We start from the raw sequence: 26,209 nt of genomic DNA, 5'->3' as shown, positions 1-26,209 counted from the left end.
AATGTTTAATTATATTATAATACTAAAACACGTTTTGTTTGTATGCATGTTAATTTCCCGATATGATTGTATTGAGTGGTTACTAACAGATTACATGTATACAAACACATCACATCGCTAACTTAAATTGAGTATTGCTAATCCATGCTGTCGTTCGCATGCGTTTTACAGTAATGCTGTCGTGTCTGACAGCTTTGGCCCTCGAGAAGATCAACGTAACTAAAGGGAAGAAACTTGAAATGGCACTACAGTTGTTGAGGCATACAATGCTCTCTCCTGTTGTTGTATCCTTCTTTAATATGCAATCAACCGTATTTGACGAAGATCGCGTTTAAACTTTCAATTGTCTATTGGTACCTTTAATGGTATCTTTAAATTCAAATTTGGTCTAAATAATAACCATTATGATTTCTAAATAAAGTTTACAAACATACACCACAAACTCATTTTAATTCATAATTACAATTATTGTAATTTTCAAATAGTGTGTCGACATGTTTGTATGTTCATATCTTTACTCAAAGTGTCAGGTACACAAAATGTACACAGCCAGCTAATGTCCGTCCATAAGTACAATTATTATTGATTTCCAATGTAGTAATATGTTCGTATGTTCATACCTTATCTTCAAGTGTCAGTCATAAATTTCCAGCTGGTGCAGGAGTCCTTGTTGCCAGGGTTACGGTGTCTGAAGCAGGACATGGCCAGCATTGCTCCTGAGCATGAAGAGGTCATCAACTCCATGTTAAAAGGTTACGAATCCAAGATCGAGACGTCCAAGCCTGCAGATAGGTGTGTATACATGGTAATTCATACAATGATAATAGTGACCTTGATAATTACCTACATTTAACCTGTGCATAAAGTTAGGGTCTATACATGGCAACACACTGATCTGTATATAAAAGAACGAAAAACCTGTCACTTAAGCCAAATGGCTTATATCGTTAAAGTGTATATCTCTGGAAAAAAGACTTAATGAATCAAGAGTGGGTCATCCGGATTTCGAGTGTTTGAATCATTTGGATTTCGAATAGTTGTAAGCAGTTTACAAGTAGACAGTTTATACCTAGGCTTTGTTTCAGAAGATCGAGCTTTACGGCAGGTTTTGCCCCCATAGCCGTGGACATGAATGCACGCTTGATAAGCAAGATAAAGGAGTCTACAACGAAAGCAAACATATCCGGTGTGTTAAGTATGAACAAGGTTGTAAAAAGCTGATATGCATCGTGGTAGCTGTGCGATATTCCTAAACTATCTTGCGCATTGAAGTTTGGTTGAAATATCGATATACCCAATACGACGAATGAAAGTTCACATATATTGATTATACAGCGTATTTATTATATTTGTTTCAGCATCACATTTATTATTTTACAGTGCAATCTTTACATATTAAAGGTCTTTTTTACCGATCGTGTTCGTCTTGTTCACAACAGCTAAACGGTAATAAAAGGCGTTAGTAAGTGCATAGTTTTATTGATTCGTATCATGTGAACAAATACACCAATTCAAACTTCGGTGTGGAGCGTTATAAAGTTTATGTCACTAACGTCCCTTTAATCAGTGTCACCGTGTTGCCGTATTAACACTATTTAAGACGCTCTAAGCGAACTCGCGACTAAACGTTAGTTTAAATGCTAATAGATTGTTTACGAGGCTGTAGTTCTGTTCTATTTGAACGAATATTTAGAGAATATCGGTTGGATTTGTTGGAATATCGATTTTAATTCACGAGTTACCATGTAAAACAATATTAGAAAAAAACATTATATGACCACGAGTGAATTAAAATCGATAGTCCAACAAATCCAACCATTTTTCTTTTTTATGCTTACAAATGATTATATTTTTCTATTTAAACTGGAAAATTATGCTTTAAATAATGACGTCATGACATAAATACTACAACGCCATTTCATTGTAAAACAGTGAACATTATCGTTAATTTCACTGTTAATTTTCACTGTTAATTTTCACTGTTTAGAACAGTGAATTATCCAATAGTGAGTTATCCCTTTTAATTCTGTGATATTTCTCTATAAATCACCTGAAAGCATATAATAACAATTTTACTTTGTATTAAACACTTTATGAAATAATATTTACCCAGTATTTAAAACTTAAATGATGCATGTAAGATCGCGAGATAGTCTATACAATCAGTAACCCTAAAATATAGTTTTATGCAATAGTATATACCCATTGTTGGAACTGCTAAACAGACAATAAATTTGATATAGTGTACATTTATCTTTATGCAATGAGAACCTCTTTGTCATATTAAGAATGTATGTGTATTTAAGTAATGGTAGTTTTGATGTCGACGAGATGACTTCTTAAACTCTTAATGTTTGGAAACATGGACTAATTATTAATACAATTTTTGGTAGATGTGTGCATGACGTAACTCATTTGAAAAACATATCAAATAAATAATGAGTTGTGTGTATAATTTATACAGCATTCCGAAGAATTTCCACTGAGAAGTCTTAATTTTTCTCTTTTTGGGATTTACTGTTCCACAAGTGCACATAGTAAGACGTGTAAAATATCAACGCATTTCTACAAAACTATGAGCACAACTTTATATATGGTTCAACCAAGGTTTGCAAGTTGAAACAATATTAACTGGTATTAAGTTTTAACACATATATTGGTTGATGCATCCACATATATTTTTAGATATATCATTACATACTACTTATTAAAGAGAATATTCTTTCATACAATCTTGTCGTATACTTGATGAAACAAAATATTGTACATGACTGTTCTGTGCTTGACTCATACAATTAGACATTTTATGTAAATACAAATATTTTTCGAGCGATCTATTGAATAAACGTATCTCTTTAGTATTTATATTAAATCTAATTTCTTAAATATAACAATCTACTTAATGCAATAAGAATTTTGGAATATAGGTCATACATGTAACAGCAAATGCAAATGCCACGCACAATTTACAACACTATGAATATAACAAAATACAATATAACAAACAACACAGATGTTACACTTAATTATATTAAGCAATACATGATATGTATGGTATTTGCATCATTAGATCACAGGTTTTTTTCCCATAAAGCATAACAACTAGCATAAACTAGTTTAGCTTTTCTTAAGCTCTAAACAATGCAAACAAACTAAAATAACATTGGAATATTGTACGTAATAAAGTTTGCAAAATGCATTGCCACTTAGAGTCTAGTTAATGTACATGTTATAATTTTTAGTTTCCGAAATCATATAAAATACAAAGTATCCGTGTATATGAATTTAAAAAGCAGAAATACAACAATTCCAATCGACAATTTGTATTATCATTAACAGACCATGCTCCATTTAAACAATGAATTTGGGAAAAATTAAGATATGTATTGCCGTAAGATAGGAGTCAAAGTGAAATTGCATAATGATTTCAATATTTCAAATGCATATTATATTATTAAATACATAAAAATAATTACTAATAGTTTATTAATGACTTTGAGCATTGCTATGTATATTAAATGCAGTCCACTATATTATTTTTCTCAAGTTACATTTACGTAATTGTGAAATAATACATCAGATCGTAACATCACACTAGTGTTGGGCGTTCTTAAATGTAGTTTTTCAATGTATGTATATAAACAAATAATGGTTCTATATGCATTGCGTGTATATACGACATATTGTTTTTTATTCGTTTAATTTATAGCCAGATAGTATGCAATTCATTCAGCGCATAAGTAGAATTTGCAATCAAATGTCTTGTTATAACAGCCTGATTTAACGTTACGAAATTTCAAAGCTGCCTGAAATTCTTTCTAATCATCTATATGTCAACATTTTTCTGCATTTTATTTTATGTAGAAAGCAAAAAACATACCTGACACAAAAAGTAGTTCATACTTCCGGTTACTTTTCAAAAACAACAAAATGAGGTGATAGTTCTCGAACATTTTGTTTTTAACATTTTAATACATTTTATGTACAATTAATTTGTATTTAATAAATAAATAACGTAAACGATGTTTATTTAAATCCCAAACAAGAAACACATGCTAGCTAATATAATTATGTGATCAACAAAATATCAATACTGTATAAGAGCTTCACTCGCCTTGGTATTTACATTGTTCTATGTTCATGTAAAGCCGCATATACAAACACTGTAATTTGGTCTCAAGGAAATAAAACTGTCAACTATTCCTCGAGCTCAATATTTATAATTGAAAACTCCAATATGATAAATCTGATGCTGACATTAATATAGACGTGATCATTGCATCTGCATGAATCTTCGCGTTCTTCTTCATCACGCCAAATTTTGCCTTGCAATATTTGCAGACATTTGGTCGATAAGGGCATCATAACCATGCAAACATTTAATGCAAGACAGAGCACATAGTTTTAAAGAATAAAATAAGTATACGATATTTTTTAAGGACGAACTTTTGAACGAATTTGGTGAACACGGATTTTTGTTATCATTTTTTTTAAGAAATGAGTATAAGCAGTTACCGATAATGTGTGTTATGGGCGGCGGCAATTGTAATTTTTTGTCAGTTTTTGTAACGCTCGTGTGTAACCATGCAATTGATACCAAAGTTGTTACACGCATGTATGAAATTTAGCTTATCCTATTATTGTTTAATTGTCCTAACATATTGAAAATTATATAATAATAATCTCCGGAAACTATGGCATATGACTGTGAAAAAGCGATTTAATAAATGGATATTTGTATAGGTATGTTTAATATTTAAAAAATAGTGAAATACAAAACAAACCGAATAAACAGCGTGCAATAATACGTTTTTGTTTCTTATTGTTTTTTTATATATGACTTAACCTACCAACCGGCAAGAAATATATAGAAAAATATTTGCACACCATGCTGATTGCATTGTTCTTCAAATAATAATTTTACTTTGAGAGTATCGCTGGTTTAATTTGTTTTTTTATTTCAGGCAAATCCTATATACTCTATAACATTTTTAAAAACTTATATTGTTCGTCTAGTCAGAAAGTTACTTTAACTAAAAGCACCTTATCTATATGATGACTTATTGATTTAACGACTGTTGTTTTTGACGTTTTTCCTTATGTTAATGTTTTAAAGACCTTACACAATTCATATGATTATCGTGCGTCATGTATATTTTAGTTGCCATACCGATTACACTCAGTTTTTACTGTTTGGGAAATATGTCATAAATCTCTTTCAAAAACCCATCTGCCAACGATGACATTTTTTCCCGATAAAGTGTTATTTATTGAATACTCTTTCCGCTTTCAACAATCCAAATGTCAACGCAGCATTGTCTTTTTATTCTCCATGGCAGAGTTGCCATTAAGTGTTCCCAGTAATCAATGTAGCCTTTAGAATTAAAACTTTCCCGAAGTCAGTAGGAGAATGTCGATTTGTAAGTACCTAAACATAGATATCAAAATTTAGAAAATGTTAGCTTGTCTTTTAGAGCGATATTTCAATAACCAGTTTTAGGATTGTATTTTTTTAAATATGTAAAAAGTGATTGCATAATATTGAAAGTCTTGATCAGGGAACTAAGTGATAAATCACTTAAGGTTATTTTAAGATGAATTAAATCGTTTGATTGTTTGACTATCTCTTCGTCATAATTTTTTTGGCACAAACCTGTACTCTGCATTTCTTAACAACATAATTTCTCACAGAAAGAGAACAATATAAATAATACGTGTATAAAACAATGTATGTGCGACCATGATTTAAAAGATGATTATTTAAGACAAGTGGTATCCCAGGCGTTTTCTTTTAATTTTATCGCAAAAGAATTTATGGTATTTAAACGGGATATCTTCCATCCAAAAGAATCAACTTCTAACATACGAGAAACTATTAATAAATATTGCTTAGACATTTCACACGATAACAACGAATTAAATCATGTTTATCTTATCAACAACATTTCATTTCATTTTTTTTTATAAATCATATTTGGCGAAATATTTTTCTAAATTGTGTTTCTTAAAAATATGATAATCTGGCATTTCCTCTCATAATGCAGAAAGCGCCTAGTCGACGTCATAAAAAAATCATTTACAATTATTTTGAAAACAATATAACACCGAACCTGTCTACATGCACGCATTAACCTACAATAAAAATAAAATGTGTAATTTAATAAAATGATAACGGGCAAATGTTGAATATCAAAGAAATTCTAAACGAGTGTAGTGTATGTGTTAACTGTTTTTTGTATTAACTGCCCGTACATGCGTTCGAAATTATATTGGACCAGTTTGGCAAACAAGGCAAATTGAACGATTTTAAACATGTTGAAGTACATTACTTTTCTCTTTGACATAATTTTACTGAAATAACATTTATATAATTGGTACACCATGTGAGAGATTACATAAATATATTTTTGATATAGTTAAAACATATTTTTTAAATTCCATCATAAGTATATATGGTTCAGCCGAATGGACTCCCATGATCCAGAAATAACAAGAATTGAAATCCCTTGAGAATGATATAGTTTGACCAATCTATTATGTCAAGCTCTGGAAATGTACAAAAATGGTTTCCAGAACGACAACGACTGATTTAGAAATATCAAGACATAATTATTGGGACAAGTAGGTTTTGTGATGGTTCCTGAAATTATGACATTACTGAATACATCAATTCAGTCGACAGTTAAACACGAGTAAAGTATATTTATGAGAAAACGTTTTCCAAAAATGATATCAATGTTTTTTTTACAGTATTCTAAATCCAAACAACTTTCTTGTTCAAATATAACTATACATAAAATATTGTCGTTACAGTTGCTATATGCATTAAACTTGAATGTTTATCATTTTACTCGGCTAAAAAAAATTAATCAGAAAAAGTACATAATTTTTTATAAATACGTATAATTTAGTAATGCACAATCTTTAAATTGTTACTACTCTTTTTACCATTTATGTTTTAAGCACTTGCATTAATTCAGTTTGCTGTTTTACTGGGATTTTTTGGATAATCATAAAATTCGATTAAATCCCACTATTCTGATGTTCAAATCCCAAAAGACAGTGATATGACACTGTGTTTGACAATAATCAAATGAGCTCAGGGATCCCTAAACAATTATTCTCTTTATCGATGACAATCTTCTTCACGCCGCTATTTCATAATACATGACGTCATTGACATGTTTATCACACCTTTGTTCTTTTAGCTAACCGCAATTTAATAAATACGGTGCAACAAAAGTAGACATTTCAGCAAATAATTGTGTCGTTGATAAAGTAAAATTAACGATCTTACAACCATAGCATATATCAAATATTTAGATGCAATACTGCATAAAAACAACAACAAAAACAGCCATTAATGTTACCTGTGTTAAAATAAACAGTTTTTGCAAATAGCTTATATTCGAAACCGACATCAAATGCAGCCGTCTTATGCGAACCAGGATGTTTCTGTTATCTGTAAAGAGAGGGTTGTATAATTCTAGTGCATAATTGTAAATCAATCAAACTAGTAAATACTTTCTAATTATATATCTATGTACGATAAGAATATCGCATATTATACGTTTCACTAACTCTATGTAAATTTATATTAAATAAAAGCTTTTAAAGAGCATATTGACATTTTAGGCTTTAGTTATATATTTCATGACGACGTCAACACAACAGACCATCATCACAAACTCAATCAAAAACTTCGAGTAAAAAATATGTCCAGAAATGTTATTATATCATTATTTTGCATATAAATTATGATTATATTCTAAACAATATTGTAAAGTGGAAATAAAATAGAAGCTGTTAATCATGATAATTATAGAAACGCTTTGACTGACAAGATTTATGCTTAGAGATTACTCATTAGATAATGAAACCGAGTAATATAATTATATTGCTAGAATAAAATACAACATGATATACATACTGCAAAGCACTTATCTGGTTGAATAACTACGTTTATTCTGCTGCTTACCAACTAATTGACATGTATAACCAAATATGTAAATCGTTTGATGTGAAACAATCTACCTGTATCGTTTATTGCCACATAAGTAAAGCCTTAGACATGGTTTGACACAAAGATCTTATACATTAACTGGAAGAACTTGGGGTTTTATTAAATATTACTGCGTGGATATCCAGCTACTTGTCCAATAGATCTCAGAAAGACGAAGACGTAGATCATTTCTTCTTTCTTCTTTTCTCCGAACAACGTATCGTGCTTTTTACCAACACTCGTCCATACCACACTCTGAATGCAAACAAACTAGTATAGTTAACGGTATCCCAGAACTATCTGATAACCAAAACAATGTGCTATTTTTGGAAGTTCAACGATATATTAAGACTTCGAACAAGTTTATATAAATATTTGAATATAAACACATTTTCAATGTGTTTCTCTTGTTCCATTTTATTCAACATAGTTCAAGCACTTTCGCTGTAGATTATGTGCTATATTGCCGTTTGTAGAGCTGGGTTGTGTGGAGCACTTTGTTTTTTTATTCTTTGTTGTGGAGCAAGTAACTAATTAATTATTTATTTATTTTTCACTTCTAATGTGTATATATATGTTTTGTTTAGTTAATTGTAATATTATAACATTCTCTTTAAACTAAGTTTACATTTTTTTCTCTTAACCATTTGTAGTGTAAAGCAGTGAATAACTCTTACTTTTTGTTAATACAATGTTGTTAAAACTTGTGACTCAACCCTTTTGCATTTTTCTACACATTCGATAACATCAATTTGTAGTATACCCACTCTTTGCACTATGCACCATATGTATATTTGTATTAACGCGTGTACGGAAGAAAATGCAATAAAATATTATTTAAGTAAAAGGTTGAATAACAAAATAAAATTGACAATTGTTTGTACACTGTCGCCATGTCCATAACTATAATGGCCAATTATAACACTAGACAATAAAGAAGAATACAATTTGTTTATTTAAAATGCTAATACGAAAAAAACTTGCTGTTGAGTTATTATGCTGCGTGTAGATAACAATTACAATGTGAACACATTATTCACTTTACGTGTTCGTTTATTCATTTGATTATGTGTGAAATGCTTATTGTTTTGTAGTTCTTTGTTTTTATTATCATGTTGCCAAAGGCAAGCACTGCTGATTTTGCCAATAAACTAAAACTGAACGTGAAGATGTAATAAAACATATGTTTAGATGAATAACGTGGTTTCAAACGACTATAACAAAGCATAAAAAACCCTATCCCAGATTAATCAATTTATTTGACTGTAAGTTTCTTGCCGATAGTGAACATTAGTAAACCGTTAACACACGGTGTTTATATACAGTTATAGGGGGTAATAATCATCTTAATTTCGTCGGCATGAACAATTACTTAAAATCCCAAGTGCTTTGCATTGACCGTTCCATGGTTGTGACCCCAGCTTTAATCTAATATGTGTGTATGCTGTTGATGTTGTGTATGTGCCGTACTGTTTTGGCAATTGGTCAATTACCATAACTAAAGGACCACGAACGTATGCATAACATGAATGAAATTCTGCTAGAGCAGCTGGAGGTTTACTTCTTTATATATTCATTTAATGTATATTAATGTAATATGTCTGTGTGAGATGTAGAGGCCATGTAACATGTCTGCGTGAGAATCGGATGTCGTGGGCTTATACATTGTCTGAGTGAGATATTGTGTGCATATACATTGTCTTGGTGAGATATTGTGTGCATATACATTGTCTGAGTGAGATATTGTGTTCATATAAATTGTCTGAGTGAGATATTGTGTGCATATACATTGTCTGAGTGAAATATTGTGTTCATATACATTGTCTGGGTGAGATATTGTGTGCACATACATTGTCTGGGTGAGATATTGTGTGCATATACATTGTCTGAGTGAGATATTGTGTGCATATACATTGTCTGGGTGAGATATTGTGTTCATATACATTGTCTGGGTGAAATATTGTGTTCATATACATTGTCTGGGTGAGATATTGTGTGCACATACATTGTCTGGGTGAGATATTGTGTGCATATACATGTAACACAATGTCGAGATCATGTAAGGTGATAGCCTGCGAAAACATGGGATACAATATCGTGGGAATACAAACAATCACTCCTATTTTGTCATTGGGTTATTATAAGTATGATAATGATAATGATGTTGATAGAATGATGAAGATATGGTTGATAATGGTGATGAGAATTTAATTGTATTTTGAGAACAGAGAATGATAAATGTACTCATTACTATGAGAAAGTAAAATTTCGTGATAGAAAACATGCGACAATATGTAGTGTGCATATAACATGCACGCATGGGATGACAAAAGACATTAAGTTTGCGATAATCGTTGCGGTTTTCAACAAACTATTTACAAGTAAAAACATCATTCTTTTCCTTCCTTTTGTTCACTTATTTGCGCTTATGTTATCTTAGGAATTTAAGATAATTTGTCTTATCATACGCGTATGTCAACAAAAATACGGTATACACAGATGGTTAATAAGACATGGCTACGTCCAGTCGTCCACCAATTCTACAATACATTCTCACACATCACAGTGGACTGAAATCATTCAAACATTAATTCTGATATCTTTGCATCATATGCTGTACCACGCAGTCCCCTTTTGGTTCAAGAAATCTTACTGTTGTGACTTTAAAGGTTCAGTTGAGTTTTAAATAAAACAAGAAATATATCACAGTGTGAATACATGAAATTTATGGAAAAACGTTACACAAATACTGCTATGGACCATCATTCTACGAAAAAAGTCAGTAATTCGTGATCAGCAAGTTCAAGATTTTATGGTTGAGTTTAAAAAAGCAGGACATGTCAAGCGTTTCTCTTTATTAACGCAACGAGTTCACTGACGTGACCTTTTCGCTAACAGTGTATCAACACTCGCTTACAATGTATTACTAAGCAAAGTGCAGCCAACCAACGAGCTTCATTACTCGTGATGAATTGGATTTAGTAATAAAAGCCCACTTGATAACGCTCAGACTTAACGAAACTCCTTAAGACACTTAATTATAATGATAATAATTAATGATGATTATTATTATTGCATTAGTTTGTTATATTGCTATGAAGTTAAGTGAAAGATATTTATCTTTTCAATCTTGACAATTGTTTTAAAAACTTAAATATATCTTAGGTTGGACCAAACTACTTCAAGACTGCGAAAAAATGTGAAGTCTTTGGTGTTTGCTGTGAAGGTACAGGTAGGTGTGATTATTAATTTCTAGATCAGTTACATGTCCCATATTGTTCTTAAATATGCAAAAATGTGTTGGTGTGACTGTCATTATTTAAGGTGAAATATGAAATACATATTTCTGTATCAAATAACAATTATAGTCAGTTTGCTCTTATTTTCATTTCTTGTTCTTTTGCAGGAAAACAGGTGTTTTACTTGGCAAATGAGGGTGAATCACCCGGGAAAGGCGCCAACACTGTTGTTAGCTATGTGCATTACTAGCTTCATCACTATGGCCTAGGGGAGATAGAGGCAGTTTTCTACTTTGACAACTGCTGAACAAAATAAGAACAACTGTGTACTTTGGTATGCATTGTGGAGAGTTAGTGTTGGTAAGAACTTTTACTTATGCATACAATGTTATTGCATGAACTCTTGGTACCATTTTTGCATCTTAAAGGATAAAATTTTGGAAAACAAATAAAATCACTCCTTATTTACATATAATTATGTTAAAATAGATTTCATATTAATCAATGGAATATTTGATGTTAAAAATGTTTGGGAATGATTTTTGTTAGGTTAACAAATAAGAAGGACTTAGAATAGACATAATATTTGTGTTTAAGTTTTATTAGTTTTTTTACAGATTGTGAAAATGATATGTTAATATTCTTTCCATTTTCAATTAGGGCTGCACACTCGAATGAGATACTCGATGATGGTATTTTCGGCCACATCAAGTTCTAGCCTGATTGGCTTTTTGGATTATGGAAGTCAAAGTGTAGGTATATTCATCAGGAGATAATGATTTACCATCTGATAATATTAGTATACATATTGCAATGAGCACTGGCAAAATTATTACTTCCGGTATTCATAAGAAATGTTTTTAATACATGGACTTTTTCCGAACTTTGTGAAGTGGCCTTTGGCCCCTAATTTTGTGAAAAAAATGAGTTAAGAACTGTTCTAAATTGTGAAAAATAGTTTAGTTAAATAGTTAAATTGTGAACATTTGAGTCACAAGCTTATCAAATGTTTGAAAAACTGCCATTCTCTAAGAAGGAAATAAAGCTCTGCAATATTTAACCAATGTTCATGCCTCACACCTTTCCAGACTTTGTGATGCAGAGACCATCGAAGCTGTTGCTGAGACTGTATCCACCTCCTCAAGGTCTGGACTTCATGTTCCGCACATGATTGGTGATTTGGAGAAGCCTGTGCACCTATACGATTGGAAAACTTTTCTTGTCCAGTTGTTCATACCCTTGCAGAACATTTGAAAGTACCAACAATTCCTCATTGATGCTGGTAAACCATGCTTGGTATTTTGTAAAACAAGTGAAAAATCTACAGTTGAAACTCACTGTTTGTTATACTTTAAAGAGTGCTGACCTCTTACCATCAATGTCTAGCCAGTCTTGCCCAGCCTGAATTAAAGGACCTTGACTCAGTATCACCTGACAATGGTACCTTTATGAGGAAATAGGGCAGTTTTTTATCAGACCTTAGTAGACAAGCTACCTATCCCAAGCCGAAGTAAAAAAAACTAAAACTGTCTGTGTAACTCAGAAGTTGCAATACACATGTGCCCTGTCATATCTTTGTTTGTTTTAAGGTATGATCCTGTTTGTCAAATAGCCTTAGATTATTTGTTTTGATTACCAAGTTATATGTTATTGTTTACCATATAAATTGTTCATTGGTGAACTTTTCAGCAACAATTACTAGTGTGAAAATGTTAATATTAAATTGGCCTGTGGCATGGTATTTTCTAAATTGAAACTTATGATGCGATGCTATTAATGTAAAATGTCATGTCTTGAAACATGTTTTATAAAGTTTGTCAAAACATTTAGCCATATAAATAAACCACTGTCCATGTGTGTTCATTTATTATGACAGGTGGTAATATATAAGTTTTGTTGAAGCTCATCATACCCATGATTGCGAAACCCATTTACATGTAAAATAAGAATGTTGGTTGCTATGGAAACATTATTTTGGCATTTACTTATTTGTTGATGGAATTAATTCTATTTATATGATAATGGTATTATGTTTATTTTAACTGATTTATACAAGGTATCTTTAAATGCCTTAAAAATAATACATGTTCATCTTTAATTGTTCTGAATTAGAAGTACATGTTGTTATTATTTATGTTTATTTATGGCGGTTTTACAATGTGGGTTTCGTAAACAAATTGTAGTTAAAATGTTTGGTCAAATAATGTTGTTCTTTTTTATGTTTGATATGTATGGGAAAGGATTAACTAATAAAATTAGGTGTTTTTGCTGTTCAAAACAGTAAAAATTGATATTTTATCTATTTGTTGCCATGATAACCATGCTTACCATCAGCAAAATGGCTGTACGTTAACATTTTTACCAGCATATTCGTATGGCACTATTAAATAACATATTTGATGTGAACGTTGTGCAAAGTCGTAATTGGATTGAAATCAATACAATGTAAAATATGTGGATCTTTTCTAAAAAAAGAACATGTTGCACTTTAACTCGACCTATTTTCTTAGATTCTTTGTGTTACTATGTATTCAATAAACACCATGTTGAAATAAAGATCATTGACTATAAGCAGTGTTATCATATATTTGACAAAAACGTAAATATTTAGTTTTTTTCCTGATATTTAAACAATTTTAATGAAATTAATGTATTTTATATAAATTCGTTACCATAGCAACCGCTGTATTCAAATGATTGCTTTTGTTCGCACATAAAATGTAAAGGGTCACAGTCAGTGTAGCTAATGCATTGAATCTATGTGTGAATGCTATACGGTTAATACATTTATACTGTTTTTACAAAAGAGATTGTTGTCAATGTCAATTGATATAGAAAACCATTATTTAGCTATAAGATCTATGAAGGATGCATGTGTTCAAAACTCAATATCTCAAAAACTATTATAGATAGTAACCTTAAATTTTGGATTTGACTTATGCTTGCATTCATCTTTTACAAAATGACAAAATAAGAAAATGTAATTTTTCCTTGTTTGTACTGATTTCTGTAAATCACTTAAGGTTATTTTAAGATGAATTAAATCGTTTGATTGTTTGACTATCTCTTCGTCATAATTTTTTTGGCACAAACCTGTACTCTGCATTTCTTAACAACATAATTTCTCACAGAAAGAGAACAATATAAATAATACGTGTATAAAACAATGTATGTGCGACCATGATTTAAAAGATGATTATTTAAGACAAGTGGTATCCCAGGCGTTTTCTTTTAATTTTATCGCAAAAGAATTTATGGTATTTAAACGGGATATCTTCCATCCAAAAGAATCAACTTCTAACATACGAGAAACTATTAATAAATATTGCTTAGACATTTCACACGATAACAACGAATTAAATCATGTTTATCTTATCAACAACATTTCATTTCATTTTTTTTATAAATCATATTTGGCGAAATATTTTTCTAAATTGTGTTTCTTAAAAATATGATAATCTGGCATTTCCTCTCATAATGCAGAAAGCGCCTAGTCGACGTCATAAAAAAATCATTTACAATTATTTTGAAAACAATATAACACCGAACCTGTCTACATGCACGCATTAACCTACAATAAAAATAAAATGTGTAATTTAATAAAATGATAACGGGCAAATGTTGAATATCAAAGAAATTCTAAACGAGTGTAGTGTATGTGTTAACTGTTTTTTGTATTAACTGCCCGTACATGCGTTCGAAATTATATTGGACCAGTTTGGCAAACAAGGCAAATTGAACGATTTTAAACATGTTGAAGTACATTACTTTTCTCTTTGACATAATTTTACTGAAATAACATTTATATAATTGGTACACCATGTGAGAGATTACATAAATATATTTTTGATATAGTTAAAACATATTTTTTAAATTCCATCATAAGTATATATGGTTCAGCCGAATGGACTCCCATGATCCAGAAATAACAAGAATTGAAATCCCTTGAGAATGATATAGTTTGACCAATCTATTATGTCAAGCTCTGGAAATGTACAAAAATGGTTTCCAGAACGACAACGACTGATTTAGAAATATCAAGACATAATTATTGGGACAAGTAGGTTTTGTGATGGTTCCTGAAATTATGACATTACTGAATACATCAATTCAGTCGACAGTTAAACACGAGTAAAGTATATTTATGAGAAAACGTTTTCCAAAAATGATATCAATGTTTTTTTTACAGTATTCTAAATCCAAACAACTTTCTTGTTCAAATATAACTATACATAAAATATTGTCGTTACAGTTGCTATATGCATTAAACTTGAATGTTTATCATTTTACTCGGCTAAAAAAAATTAATCAGAAAAAGTACATAATTTTTTATAAATACGTATAATTTAGTAATGCACAATCTTTAAATTGTTACTACTCTTTTTACCATTTATGTTTTAAGCACTTGCATTAATTCAGTTTGCTGTTTTACTGGGATTTTTTGGATAATCATAAAATTCGATTAAATCCCACTATTCTGATGTTCAAATCCCAAAAGACAGTGATATGACACTGTGTTTGACAATAATCAAATGAGCTCAGGGATCCCTAAACAATTATTCTCTTTATCGATGACAATCTTCTTCACGCCGCTATTTCATAATACATGACGTCATTGACATGTTTATCACACCTTTGTTCTTTTAGCTAACCGCAATTTAATAAATACGGTGCAACAAAAGTAGACATTTCAGCAAATAATTGTGTCGTTGATAAAGTAAAATTAACGATCTTACAACCATAGCATATATCAAATATTTAGATGCAATACTGCATAAAAACAACAACAAAAACAGCCATTAATGTTACCTGTGTTAAAATAAACAGTTTTTGCAAATAGCTTATATTCGAAACCGACATCAAATGCAGCCGTCTTATGCGAACCAGGATGTTTCTGTTATCTGTAAAGAGAGGGTTGTATAATTCTAGTGCATAATTGTAAATCAATCAAACTAGTAAATACTTTCTAATTATATATCTATGTACGATAAGAATATCGCATATTATACGTTTCACTAACTCTATGTAAATTTATATTAAATAAAAGCTTTTAAAGAGCATATTGACATTTTAGGCTTTAGTTATATATTTCATGACGACGTCAACACAACAGACCATCATCACAAACTCAATCAAAAACTTCGAGTAAAAAATATGTCCAGAAATGTTATTATATCATTATTTTGCATATAAATTATGATTATATTCTAAACAATATTGTAAAGTGGAAATAAAATAGAAGCTGTTAATCATGATAATTATAGAAACGCTTTGACTGACAAGATTTATGCTTAGAGATTACTCATTAGATAATGAAACCGAGTAATATAATTATATTGCTAGAATAAAATACAACATGATATACATACTGCAAAGCACTTATCTGGTTGAATAACTACGTTTATTCTGCTGCTTACCAACTAATTGACATGTATAACCAAATATGTAAATCGTTTGATGTGAAACAATCTACCTGTATCGTTTATTGCCACATAAGTAAAGCCTTAGACATGGTTTGACACAAAGATCTTATACATTAACTGGAAGAACTTGGGGTTTTATTAAATATTACTGCGTGGATATCCAGCTACTTGTCCAATAGATCTCAGAAAGACGAAGACGTAGATCATTTCTTCTTTCTTCTTTTCTCCGAACAACGTATCGTGCTTTTTACCAACACTCGTCCATACCACACTCTGAATGCAAACAAACTAGTATAGTTAACGGTATCCCAGAACTATCTGATAACCAAAACAATGTGCTATTTTTGGAAGTTCAACGATATATTAAGACTTCGAACAAGTTTATATAAATATTTGAATATAAACACATTTTCAATGTGTTTCTCTTGTTCCATTTTATTCAACATAGTTCAAGCACTTTCGCTGCAGATTATGTGCTATATTGCCGTTTGTAGAGCTGGGTTGTGTGGAGCACTTTGTTTTTTTATTCTTTGTTGTGGAGCAAGTAACTAATTAATTATTTATTTATTTTTCACTTCTAATGTGTATATATATGTTTTGTTTAGTTAATTGTAATATTATAACATTCTCTTTAAACTAAGTTTACATTTTTTTCTCTTAACCATTTGTAGTGTAAAGCAGTGAATAACTCTTACTTTTTGTTAATACAATGTTGTTAAAACTTGTGACTCAACCCTTTTGCATTTTTCTACACATTCGATAACATCAATTTGTAGTATACCCACTCTTTGCACTATGCACCATATGTATATTTGTATTAACGCGTGTACGGAAGAAAATGCAATAAAATATTATTTAAGTAAAAGGTTGAATAACAAAATAAAATTGACAATTGTTTGTACACTGTCGCCATGTCCATAACTATAATGGCCAATTATAACACTAGACAATAAAGAAGAATACAATTTGTTTATTTAAAATGCTAATACGAAAAAAACTTGCTGTTGAGTTATTATGCTGCGTGTAGATAACAATTACAATGTGAACACATTATTCACTTTACGTGTTCGTTTATTCATTTGATTATGTGTGAAATGCTTATTGTTTTGTAGTTCTTTGTTTTTATTATCATGTTGCCAAAGGCAAGCACTGCTGATTTTGCCAATAAACTAAAACTGAACGTGAAGATGTAATAAAACATATGTTTAGATGAATAACGTGGTTTCAAACGACTATAACAAAGCATAAAAAACCCTATCCCAGATTAATCAATTTATTTGACTGTAAGTTTCTTGCCGATAGTGAACATTAGTAAACCGTTAACACACGGTGTTTATATACAGTTATAGGGGGTAATAATCATCTTAATTTCGTCGGCATGAACAATTACTTAAAATCCCAAGTGCTTTGCATTGACCGTTCCATGGTTGTGACCCCAGCTTTAATCTAATATGTGTGTATGCTGTTGATGTTGTGTATGTGCCGTACTGTTTTGGCAATTGGTCAATTACCATAACTAAAGGACCACGAACGTATGCATAACATGAATGAAATTCTGCTAGAGCAGCTGGAGGTTTACTTCTTTATATATTCATTTAATGTATATTAATGTTATATGTCTGTGTGAGATGTAGAGGCCATGTAACATGTCTGCGTGAGAATCGGATGTCGTGGGCTTATACATTGTCTGAGTGAGATATTGTGTGCATATACATTGTCTTGGTGAGATATTGTGTGCATATACATTGTCTGAGTGAGATATTGTGTTCATATAAATTGTCTGAGTGAGATATTGTGTGCATATACATTGTCTGAGTGAAATATTGTGTTCATATACATTGTCTGGGTGAGATATTGTGTGCACATACATTGTCTGGGTGAGATATTGTGTGCATATACATTGTCTGAGTGAGATATTGTGTGCATATACATTGTCTGGGTGAGATATTGTGTGCATATACATTGTCTGGGTGAGATATTGTTTTCATATACATTGTCTGGGTGAAATATTGTGTTCATATACATTGTCTGGGTGAGATATTGTGTGCACATACATTGTCTGGGTGAGATAGTGTGTGCATATACATGTAACACAATGTCGAGATCATGTAAGGTGATAGCCTGCGAAAACATGGGATACAATATCGTGGGAATACAAACAATCACTCCTATTTTGTCATTGGGTTATTATAAGTATGATAATGATAATGATGTTGATAGAATGATGAAGATATGGTTGATAATGGTGATGAGAATTTAATTGTATTTTGAGAACAGAGAATGATAAATGTACTCATTACTATGAGAAAGTAAAATTTCGTGATAGAAAACATGCGACAATATGTAGTGTGCATATAACATGCACGCATGGGATGACAAAAGACATTAAGTTTGCGATAATCGTTGCGGTTTTCAACAAACTATTTACAAGTAAAAACATCATTCTTTTCCTTCCTTTTGTTCACTTATTTGCGCTAATGTTATCTTAGGAATTTAAGATAATTTGTCTTATCATACGCGTATGTCAACAAAAATACGGTATACACAGATGGTTAATAAGACATGGCTACGTCCAGTCGTCCACCAATTCTACAATACATTCTCACACATCACAGTGGACTGAAATCATTCAAACATTAATTCTGATATCTTTGCATCATATGCTGTACCACGCAGTCCCCTTTTGGTTCAAGAAATCTTACTGTTGTGACTTTAAAGGTTCAGTTGAGTTTTAAATAAAACAAGAAATATTTCACAGTGTGAATACATGAAATTTATGGAAAAACGTTACACAAATACTGCTATGGACCATCATTCTACGAAAAAAGTCAGTAATTCGTGATCAGCAAGTTCAAGATTTTATGGTTGAGTTTAAAAAAGCAGGACATGTCAAGCGTTTCTCTTTATTAACGCAACGAGTTCACTGACGTGACCTTTTCGCTAACAGTGTATCAACACTCGCTTACAATGTATTACTAAGCAAAGTGTAGCCAACCAACGAGCTTCATTACTCGTGATGAATTGGATTTAGTAATAAAAGCCCACTTGATAACGCTCAGACTTAACGAAACTCCTTAAGACACTTAATTATAATGATAATAATTAATGATGATTATTATTATTGCATTAGTTTGTTATATTGCTATGAAGTTAAGTGAAAGATATTTATCTTTTCAATCTTGACAATTGTTTTAAAAACTTAAATATATCTTAGGTTGGACCAAACTACTTCAAGACTGCGAAAAAATGTGAAGTCTTTGGTGTTTGCTGTGAAGGTACAGGTAGGTGTGATTATTAATTTCTAGATCAGTTACATGTCCCATATTGTTCTTAAATATGCAAAAATGTGTTGGTGTGACTGTCATTATTTAAGGTGAAATATGAAATACATATTTCTGTATCAAATAACAATTATAGTCAGTTTGCTCTTATTTTCATTTCTTGTTCTTTTGCAGGAAAACAGGTGTTTTACTTGGCAAATGAGGGTGAATCACCCGGGAAAGGCGCCAACACTGTTGTTAGCTATGTGCATTACTAGCTTCATCACTATGGCCTAGGGGAGATAGAGGCAGTTTTCTACTTTGACAACTGCTGAACAAAATAAGAACAACTGTGTACTTTGGTATGCATTGTGGAGAGTTAGTGTTGGTAAGAACTTTTACTTATGCATACAATGTTATTGCATGAACTCTTGGTACCATTTTTGCATCTTAAAGGATAAAATTTTGGAAAACAAATAAAATCACTCCTTATTTACATATAATTATGTTAAAATAGATTTCATATTAATCAATGGAATATTTGATGTTAAAAATGTTTGGGAATGATTTTTGTTAGGTTAACAAATAAGAAGGACTTAGAATAGACATAATATTTGTGTTTAAGTTTTATTAGTTTTTTTACAGATTGTGAAAATGATATGTTAATATTCTTTCCATTTTCAATTAGGGCTGCACACTCGAATGAGATACTCGATGATGGTATTTTCGGCCACATCAAGTTCTAGCCTGATTGGCTTTTTGGATTATGGAAGTCAAAGTGTAGGTATATTCATCAGGAGATAATGATTTACCATCTGATAATATTAGTATACATATTGCAATGAGCACTGGCAAAATTATTACTTCCGGTATTCATAAGAAATGTTTTTAATACATGGACTTTTTCCGAACTTTGTGAAGTGGCCTTTGGCCCCTAATTTTGTGAAAAAAATGAGTTAAGAACTGTTCTAAATTGTGAAAAATAGTTTAGTTAAATAATTAAATTGTGAACATTTGAGTCACAAGCTTATCAAATGTTTGAAAAACTGCCATTCTCTAAGAAGGAAATAAAGCTCTGCAATATTTAACCAATGTTCATGCCTCACACTTTTCCAGACTTTGTGATGCAGAGACCATCGAAGCTGTTGCTGAGACTGTATCCACCTCCTCAAGGTCTGGACTTAATGTTCCGCACATGATTGGTGATTTGGAGAAGCCTGTGCACCTATACGATTGGAAAACTTTTCTTGTCCAGTTGTTCATACCCTTGCAGAACATTTGAAAGTACCAACAATTTCTCATTGATGCTGTTAAACCATGCTTGGTATTTTGTAAAACAAGTGAAAAATCTACAGTTGAAACTCACTGTTTGTTATACTTTAAAGAGTGCTGACCTCTTACCATCAATGTCTAGCCAGTCTTGCCCAGCCTGAATTAAAGGACCTTGACTCAGTATCACCTGACAATGGTACCTTTATGAGGAAATAGGGCAGTTTTTTATCAGACCTCAGTAGACAAGCTACCTATCCCAAGCCGAAGTAAAAAAAACTAAAACTGTCTGTGTACCTCAGAAGTTGCAATACACATGTGCCCTGTCATATCTTTGTTTGTTTTAAGGTATGATCCTGTTTGTCAAATAGCCTTAGATTATTTGTTTTGATTACCAAGTTATATGTTATTGTTTACCATATAAATTGTTCATTGGTGAACTTTTCAGCAACAATTACTAGTGTGAAAATGTTAATATTAAATTGGCCTGTGGTATGGTATTTTCTAAATTGAAACTTATGATGCGATGCTATTAATGTAAAATGTCATGTCTTGAAACATGTTTTATAAAGTTTGTCAAAACATTTAGCCATATAAATAAACCACTGTCCATGTGTGTTCATTTATTATGACAGGTGGTAATATATAAGTTTTGTTGAAGCTCATCATACCCATGATTGCGAAACCCATTTACATGTAAAATAAGAATGTTGGTTGCTATGGAAACATTATTTTGGCATTTACTTATTTGTTGATGGAATTAATTCTATTTATATGATAATGGTATTATTTTTATTTTAACTGATTTATACAAGGTATCTTTAAATGCCTTAAAAATAATACATGTTCATCTTTAATTGTTCTGAATTAGAAGTACATGTTGTTATTATTTATGTTTATTTATGGCGGTTTTACAATGTGGGTTTCGTAAACAAATTGTAGTTAAAATGTTTGGTCAAATAATGTTGTTCTTTTTTATGTTTGATATGTATGGGAAAGGATTTACTAATAAAATTAGGTGTTTTTGCTGTTCAAAACAGTAAAAATTGATATTTTATCTATTTGTTGCCATGATAACCATGCTTACCATCAGCAAAATGGCTGTACGTTAACATTTTTACCAGCATATACGTATGGCACTATTAAATAACATATTTGATGTGAACGTTGTGCAAAGTCGTAATTGGATTGAAATCAATACAATGTAAAATATGTGGATCTTTTCTAAAAAAAGAACATGTTGCACTTTAACTCGACCTATTTTCTTAGATTCTTTGTGTTACTATGTATTCAATAAACACCATGTTGAAATAAAGATCATTGACTATAAGCAGTGTTATCATATATTTGACAAAAACGTAAATATTTAGTTTTTTTCCTGATATTTAAACAATTTTAATGAAATTAATGTATTTTATATAAATTCGTTACCATAGCAACCGCTGTATTCAAATGATTGCTTTTGTTCGCACATAAAATGTAAAGGGTCACAGTCAGTGTAGCTAATTCATTGAATCTATGTGTGAATGCTATACGGTAAATACATTTATACTGTTTTTACAAAAGAGATTGTTGTCAATGTCAATTGATATAGAAAACCATTATTTAGCTATAAGATCTATGAAGGGTGCATGTGTTCAAAACTCAATATCTCAAAAACTATTATAGATAGTAACCTTAAATTTTGGATTTGACTTATGCTTGCATTCATCTTTTACAAAATGACAAAAAAAGAAAATGTAATTTTTCCTTGTTTGTACTGATTTCTGTAGCCTATGACACATATATATATTGAGTTAACATTAATATTGTTTATTGCTTTATTTTTCGTAGTTGTATTTATCAAATTCGTGTTGAAATCGGCATGATTTTGTATATTTCATTCACTATAGGACTTATGTTCTTCATTATAAATAAGATACGGCATAGCTTTGCCGGATGCTACTTTTATCATTTATAAGGAACATATCATTCTGTTTTGTTCATTTATTGACTTGTTTTACCAAACATTCTATCGGTACTTCTATTGTAATTAAACATGTTGCGCAATTTATGACGCCTATCTACGGTGGCATAGAGGTGGCATGGAGGTGACATTCACTCCTCTTTTTTAAAATTGCACTCCTCTTTTTTCTATCTAATAGCAACGACTTAGTAACTCGTGGCAACGAGTTAGCTATGTCGTGGCCACGAGGTAGAAAAAAGAGGAGTGCAAAACTAAATAAAAAAGAGTGCAATCTAAAAAAGAGCGGTGCTGTAAAAAAGGAAGGGTGCATTAAACAAAAGAGGAGAGAATTTCGAGATCTCGAGATCCCGACTTAGCTAACTCGTGGCCACGATTTAGTCAACCAATCAAATTGTTCCATATGATTTTCCATGGTGATCTTTATACAAAGGGAAGTAATCATCACAGTAAAAGCCCGCTTTGGCCAGTTATATATATGCGAAAAGAATATTTACACATGTTACGCAGAATTTGATTGGCTTACTAACTCGTTCCCTCGAGATAGCTAAAATTCTTGCCTCTTTTGTTTAATGCACCCCTCCTTTATTTACTGCTGAACGCTCTTTTTTAATTGCATTCCTCTTTTAGTTAGTTTTGTAATCTTTTTTCTATCCCGTGGCCATAGAAAAAAGAGGAGTGCAAATTTAAAAAAAGAGGATAGAATGTCTCCTCTATGCCACCGTATCTTTACCTTAATATTATTGCAATTTTAGTCGAATGTTAACCACTTTAACTAGACAGTTTTGATTCTTCAAACCTGATGAGTTTACAATTATTTCTTTTTGCACGAATTGTTTTCTGCATTTAAAATGAATTTCATGTATTGATGAAATTAATACATTTCTTCTTTTTGGAATATTGTATTGTCGTCCGAATCGTCTGACATCTTGTAATTCTGTGTTATTTGTGTAGGTTTTTTACTCAGTTTATTATTATTGTATTGATATAAATAGTTAAATACCATCCTCGATACTTTTGGGGGTCGGCAATAGCACAACACTCTCGATACGGTGTTTTGTGCAGTCTATACCTACGGAATACCGTTATGCCATCGTTGTACACATTTAAATCCAGAGGGCGACAATGCGATAGTTCGATGGCGACAATGCGATAGTACAATGGCGACAATGCGATAGTACGATGGCGACAATGCGACAGCGTGATAGTATGATGGCGACAGTACGATAGTCGCATCGTATTGTCGCCATCGTATCATCGCATTGTCGCCATCGCATTGTCGCACTGTCGTCATTGTATTATCGCACTATCGCATTGTCGCCATTGTACTATCGCACTGTCGCCATCGTATTGTCGCACTGTTGTCATCGTATTATCGCATTGTCGCAATCGTAGTGTCGCACTGTCGTCATCGTATTATCGTACTATCGCATTGTCGCATTGTCGCATTGTCCCCATCGTATTATCGCACTGTCACTATCGTATTGTCGCTCTGTCGCCATCGTATTATCGAACTGTTGCATTGTCGCCATCGTACTATCGCACTTTCGACATCGTATTGTCGCACTGTCGTCATCATACTATCGCACTGTCGTCATCGAACTATCGCGTTGTCGCTTTGTCGCAATCGTACTATCGCTTTGTCACCATCGAACAATCGCATTGTCGCCATCGTACTATCGCACTGTCGTATTGTCGCCCTCTGGATTTTAATGTGTAACCACGATTGCTCTAACGGTATTCCGTACATTACCCACATCAACTACGTTTGCCTCCCCAACGTGGAATATAACCCTTGTAATCCGCGCGACAGGTGGAAATACTTACCAATATGCTTATTATGATATACTGCTTGGAGAAATTTCCCGCCAGTAAGTCCGAATGAATGAATACTTATATAGTTGGCTATTTTGATATAATTCCACCCAAAACTGGCTATTCATTGAAACATGTCTTACCCGAAAAGCTCGATTTTCAGTTTATCAATTTTGTGTCAAAATGATTTTTTTCTTTTTATATGTACATGCTGTGTTGCATATGTATTCGTTTACAAAACAACGTGTACGAGTTAACACTTGTATTATCGATCATATTATGCGTATTATAATTCATAAAATGTCCATGCCATGCATATGATTTGATATGAAACAATAACTTATTTTTCTTATATCCATGACCGTTATCAATGTGTATTTATATTTTGTAGCTACATTTGGTTGTATCTTGTTCTTAAAAGACTGTTAATTCGTTTGGTTTCTGAATTTTAGCTGAATGTAAGCTATGTGAACACCCAATACATGTTTGTAACCAGGTGCATATTAATTCTGCAGTTGATTTATTTGCCGTTCTAGTTCAGCATTAAACTACCGACACAATTGTTTTTCTCCCTGTACTAATTAATAAAGATATACATGTTGATATTTTATGTAAATCACACGCACGAATGCACGTTATATTACGTACTATATATAGGTTTATTAAATATATATTTTAGCTTTAAGCATTTGCGTTGTGACGTTTTATATATCTAAAAGTGTATAAAACATGCACTTAATATTAACAAAAATCTCTAAATTACAGTATTTCGAATATCTTATACTTATCTAAATGAATATGCCTCTTTTCGAGATGAGGCCATAATGAAGATAATACCTTGCAAGTTTATACATGTAAAAGTAAAAATATGAATCTTCCAGACAAATGTCCGTAACAGATTTACATACTTTTATTAAAATAACATTTCTAAATAGTACACCATATTGAGTGATTTCATGAGCTCTTGGTGAGTAAACAACATGCAAATGTCTGAAAATATGTTTCAGACGGTAATGACTCCACGATACATCATAAGCATAGAAAATACAACAATAAAAATATCATAATACATAAAGAGCAATCACTGAAATCCATTGAGCACGAGATGGTTTGACCAATACATTATTTCAACCTCTTGAAATGTACACAAATGGTTTTCAAAATGGCAGCGGCTGATTTGGGAAAATCAAGATATATTGAGCCGCGTAGGTTATGCGACGGTTTCTGAATTAGGACAT

General features: G+C 31.6%; 1 long non-coding RNA gene across 4 annotated transcripts; it reads left to right on the top strand.

Annotated features, from left to right (window-relative positions):
* Positions 1-11,091: 11,091 nt before the first annotated feature.
* On the top strand, positions 11,092-21,207 carry LOC127878887 (uncharacterized). Of its 4 annotated transcripts, none has more exons than XR_008048816.1 (4): positions 11,092-11,234; positions 20,120-20,312; positions 20,613-20,704; positions 21,041-21,207. It is a non-coding gene; the product is annotated as an uncharacterized LOC127878887 (long non-coding RNA). The 4 variants fall into 4 exon arrangements; XR_008048814.1 differs by lacking the exon at positions 20,120-20,312 and adding an exon at positions 11,409-11,601; XR_008048817.1 differs by lacking the exons at positions 20,120-20,312; positions 20,613-20,704 and adding exons at positions 11,409-11,601; positions 11,902-11,993.
* The last annotated feature ends 5,002 nt before the right edge of the window (positions 21,208-26,209 follow it).

The sequence above is a fragment of the Dreissena polymorpha genome, chromosome 4 (assembly GCF_020536995.1).
Source record: "Dreissena polymorpha isolate Duluth1 chromosome 4, UMN_Dpol_1.0, whole genome shotgun sequence".
NCBI lineage: Eukaryota > Metazoa > Mollusca > Bivalvia > Myida > Dreissenidae > Dreissena > Dreissena polymorpha.
Note: the sequence above shows the minus strand (reverse complement) of the source record. Positions and strands in the feature narration are given on the sequence as shown.